Raw genomic sequence first — 5813 nt, forward strand, 5'->3', positions numbered from 1 at the left:
AATCGAAAGATAGCTTAAGCCTACGTAAAGGCTGATCAGAAGGAAGAGGAAACTAAAGAATTACATCACCTAAGTGAATCAAGAGTCTGACTATTGGACCTAGGGAAAAAAATTATAGAAGTTGTGCTTGAGAACATGACAGAATCGCTCTTAATATTAGACGTTCAAGAGAAATAACACAACAACCATAATCTATAAGAGCTCTACAAGGAAGCCAGTTAAAAGAAGTACCAGCCTCATAAGAAGCCAGTACGAAGCTCCCACCTGATTGTGTGTGTACCAGAGGTACGAGTATTATAATAGAGCTTCAAGTTATGGACGTGAGTTACACCTAGATGGAAGGGAGGTTATGAAAGAGATAGAATATATGATACGAGATTTTAAGTAAGTAAGGTAAAAGTGAACAACATACGAGATACTAAAATGCAGAAAGTTGTGAATAGTCCATACTTGGATAGAAGGTTATAAGCACGGGGATTCAAAATCCAGGAATGATAGCGGCATCGTTAGTGGCATAACTTCTAGCCTATGGTTTCTAAGTATCGAGAGGTGTAGTTAAAAGAGTATAGAAGAGTTAGAGACGAGGTGATGTCTCGCTTGATATTCTAGAATAACATAAGGAAATCTATGGTGCAAGCAAGTTGAAGAAAGGTTGCAAGTAGTATAAATGGATATGTGTAGGTTGCAAGATAAAGTATGGTAGAGCGACAAGGTTTAGGAAGACATGAGTAAGGATAAGAAAAGGCGAGTGAAAAGGTGACAAGAATGGACAAGTTCTTGGGATTAAGCCCATGAAAACAAGAAGAGCTGATGGTTTCTATAAGTTATAGAAAGCTCAGTATAGCTTGAATGAACTCAAAGGAGTCTAAGACTAGTAGCATTTAGAAAAGATGGAATGTTGACCTGATAGTACAATAAGGGTGTAATTGTGATGGATAAAGGATGACGTTTAGGCCTTCGATTGAGTAATGATATGACGAAATAAAGAAAGGGATCTCATGAATTGAACAGGATTAAAATACCCACGCAAGGTGAATCATATTGGGATGTTGTGAGATACGGTTATGAAAGCATGGTATCCCCTAGGTATGTGGAAGCATTAAAGGACACAAATTTATACGTACTGGATAAGTAATGAAAGTAACCTGGAATTTTATAGCAGACCTCAGTAACGAGAAATCGAGGTAAGAGTTATGTATAATATGACCTATCTTGATGCCGTAAGTCATACGGAGGGATAAATGGATTTATAAAAAAAAGGTATAGCAATATTCGTAAGTTCAACAAAGTACCGAGTGAAGGACTTCAGTACACCTATAGAGGCCCAGAGAGGTAACCCATTAAGCCTTGTATATACAAAGTAAGGCCTAGATATTGACTAAAAGATAAAAGAAAAAAATAAAGATGAATCGCATAAGTGCGCTTACAAAGCCAGGGTCATTCAGGTTGCATGACAGGAGATAATAACAATTGCAAGATTAGGAAGATTTTGACCACAGGTCATGATATGAGCAAAAAGAGTAAAGGGGGGAATAACGTAGATTTTGGATTTATCCACAGAGCAACTGCTTAAATTGCAAGAAGAGTATTAAGGTATTCACAAAATCTATAAGTTACGAAAATGAAAAGAGTATCAGCCAACATTCGAGGACGAATGTTCCAAAGGGGGGAATGATGTTACGCCCCACAATATTACGTCGATATTATGCTTTGCAGTATTAAGTTACAACGGTGTTGCACCCAACAATATTTGGATTTATGCTTTGCAGTATTAAGTTACGACGATGTTGCACCCTGTATTGTTGTACGTTGGATTTGTCGTAAGGTAATTGACATCAGTCCAAGTAAAATATTATTTGGAGATTATAAGGATTATGCTATTTATTAACAAGTGATAAATAAGTGTTATAAGGGATAAAGGGTACACAGATTAATGAAAATGAGTTTCGTTGAAAGTGGATAATTTGGAATAAAATACGGGTCAAGTGATAATACCCATAATAATGAACTAGTACCATGCAAGGTATCATATGAACATGGTAGTATAATATATAAAGTATGAAGTATCTTAAAAATAAATAGAATTTTATGAAATTTGTGATAATTTCTGAATTATGCGGGAAATTGATTAATTATTGGGTAACAGGACATTACATGATTAACTAATAAGTGGATAAAAAAATTAATTAAATAACCTACTCCCCACGTGGCATTATGCCACCACCCAAACATATGACTCATAGTCATATATCCTTGTAACGTGTAAAGTCATTTTAAGACTCATAACAATGAGTCATTTAAAGACTTGATTAACTTGGATTGGATTCTTTTTTTTGGACTAGAAGAATAATACTCCATTCTGATTCTTGCTAAAAGTCTAATTCAGTTTCAAAGACATCTTGTTGTCTTTGAGAACAAAACGTGAAAGAATGTAAAAGCTGATTCTTCGATTAAGTTTCAAAGACATCTTGTTGTCTTTGAGAACAAAACGTGAAAGAATGTAAAAGCTGATTCTTGGATTAAGTTTCAAAGACATCTTGTTGTCTTTAAGGAAAAACGTGAAAGAACAGAATTAAAACTCCTCCAAAATTTCAAATGCAAAACAATTTCATTCCAATTTTAAGGAAATCCAAGTATAAATTTCGTCCATATTTCGCAGAAGCAGATTCGTTCAAATAATTTAAGAAACAGGTATGTTAAGTCTAAGCTTTTCCTTCATTTTGGCATGATCTCGTCACTATACAAGTTTGATAATGAGGCATAAAGAAAAATTCATATCCCAAAATTTACGTATATTTGCTAGTCTCGCAAATTGCATATATTATCCTAGTGTTGTAAGTTATAATATTCTCCTTATTGGGACTTCATATTCAGTTGAGTATTTCCTTCTTCCAGTCAAGAGAGTAGAGAAGTTTATATATATAGTATTAAAAGTATTTTCATTACCATCGAGCTATAATCGATGGGCAGGCCCCTATTGGGCAACCTCTGATCAGATGGTAAGTTATATGACGATCCTACTGTGGTTGAGCACATATGAGCGAGCCCAGTTGGTCGAGATACATATCCTAGTATGGCCGAGTGCTTATGAGCGAGCCTACTATGGTAGAGCAGATATATATATGTATACCGAGCCTTATAGATTCGGACAGCTATTTTGCATACTATATTGAGAGAATTGAGTCAGTATCAGCAGGTAAGCATATCTCAAATTATCTTTGACTTCCAACTACTTGCAGTTATTATATTATCAGTTCAGTTTTAGCTTTCAGTATATTGCCTTACATACTCAGTACATTTTTTCGTACTAACGTCCCTTTTCTGGGGGCACTGCATTTCATGCGTGCAGGTCAGACAGACGGACGAGTATGCCTCCTCAATAAGTATTGCCCGAGTTTAGATTGATCAGTAAGATCCATGCATTTCAAAGTTTCCAGGTGTAGAGCCTTATGTATATCTTATATATATATGTATATGTGTCATGAGTAGGTTGGAGAGCTATTCCGATCACAGTATATCCATTAGTAGAGGCTTGTAGACATATCCTGTCAGTTAGTGCAATATGTTGGGCTTGCAGGCCTTGTATGTATATTTGGTTGGTTTGTCAGCTGTAATAGTTATGATGGCTTTGTCGGCCCAGTTATATATTGACATTTAGTCAGCATTCATAGTTATCTTGCAATGTGGCCCATGGACAAAGTATGACATCATATGTTCAGAGTCCCTTAGTTGCAAGTTAGTACACAAGGATAGGTGAGGCACTAGGTGTCAGTCTTGCCCCCAGGTTCGGGGCGTGACATATTCTCTCTCATTACTTTGCTTATACAACATTACTATTACTTATCTTGATAAACCAATGATTGTGACATGCAATGAGACAACGCAACAAACGGACACAGATTCACAGGAAGATGAAATACCGGAAGAGATTGTCAAGGAAGTTGAGAATTTTGAGAAAAGACCTAAGTCCAACCTGGACGAGACCGAGATTGTTAACCTGGGAGATGCATAGAACGTCAAAGAAATGAGAATCAGTGTCCACTTATCGCCATCAGAAAAGAAGGAATACACAGAATTTCTAAGGGAATATGAAAACATATTCGCTTGGTCGTATGATGACATGACTGGTCTGAGTACATCTATTGTGGCACACAAACTGCCAACTAATCCGACATGTCCGCCGGTAAAGCAAAAACTCAGAAAGTTCAAGCCTAATATGAGCTTGAAAATCAAAGAATAAGTCACTAAGAAGGTCAAAGCCAAGGTTCCTAGGGTAGTAGAATATCCGATGTGGTTAGCCAATGTCGTGCCGGTACCAAAGAAGGATGGGAAGTTCAGAGTCTGTGTCGACTACTGGGATCTTAACCAGGCCAGTCCAAAAGACGACTTCCCCTTGCCAAACATACACATCCTGATTGACAATTGCGCCAAGTATGAGTTGCAGTCATTTGTAGATTGTTTGCGGGGTATCATCAGATCTGGATGGATGAAGAAGATGCTGAGAATATGGCTTTCATTACGTCGTGGGGGATGTACTGTTACAAGATGATGTCGTTTTGATTAAAAAATGCTGGGGCCACCTACATGAGGGCCATGACCACCATTTGCCACGATATGATACACAAGCAGATCGAAGTATATATAGACGATGTTATCATCAAGTCCAAGAAAGCCACTGATCATATGGAAGATTTGAGGAAGTTCTTTAATAGACTGAGAAGATACAACCTAAAACTGAATCCTGCAAAATGTGCATTTGGGGTTCCTGCTGGAAAACTACTTGGGTTCATTGTAAGTTACCGAGGAATAGAACTAGATCCATTAAAGGTCAAAGCAATTCAAGAGTTGCCACTGCCAAAGAACAAGAAGGACGTGATGAGTTTCTTGGGGAGACTTAACTATATCAGCTGGGTTCATAGCACAATCTACAATTATCTGTGAGCCAATCTTTAAGATGTTGAAGAAGGATGCCGCTACCAAATAGACTGATGACTTCCAAAAGGCCTTCGACAGAATCAAGGAGTACCTGTCAACATCATAAATCATGGTCCCACCCGAGCCAGGTGGACCTCTATTACTCTACCTTGAAGTATTGGATGGAGCATTCGGTTGTGTTCTGGTGCAATATGATGAAACAGGGAGGAAGGAATAGGCCATCTATTACCTTAGTAAGAAGTTTACCCCGTACGAGGTCTGGTATTCTCTGTTAGAGCGCACTTGTTATGCTTTAACTTGGGTAGCTCAAAAGCCGAGGCACTACTTCTGTGCATATACTACATATCTCATATCAAGGATGGATCCTTTGAAGTACATCTTCCAGAAGCCCATGCCTACTGGAAAGCTAGCCAATTGGCAAATCTTATTGAGTGAATTTGACATTGTCTACATAACTCAGAACGCAATCAAGGGACAGGCACTAGCAGATCACCTTGCTGAAAACCTGTGGATGGAGAATACGAACCCCTGAAAATGTATTTTCCTGATGAAGAGGTATCATTCATAGGAGAAGATATTGCAGATTCCTATGTCGGTTGGAGAATGTTTTTCGACAAAGTAGCAAACTTCAAGGGAGTTGGCATAGAAGCAGTCCTCATATCGGAAACTAGTTAGCATTATCAGGTGTCTGCCAAACTCAGATTCATGTGCACCAACAATATGGCAGAGTATGAAGCCTGCATCTTAGGCCTCAAAATGGCCATCGACATGAACATTCAAGAGTTGCTAGTAATGGGGGATTCAGACTTGCTTATACATCAGGTCCGAGAAGAATGGGTGACCAAGAACTCCAAGATACTCCCTTATCTACATCATGT

Source organism: Nicotiana sylvestris, chromosome 1 (assembly GCF_000393655.2).
Source record: "Nicotiana sylvestris chromosome 1, ASM39365v2, whole genome shotgun sequence".
NCBI classification, from domain to species: domain Eukaryota; kingdom Viridiplantae; phylum Streptophyta; class Magnoliopsida; order Solanales; family Solanaceae; genus Nicotiana; species Nicotiana sylvestris.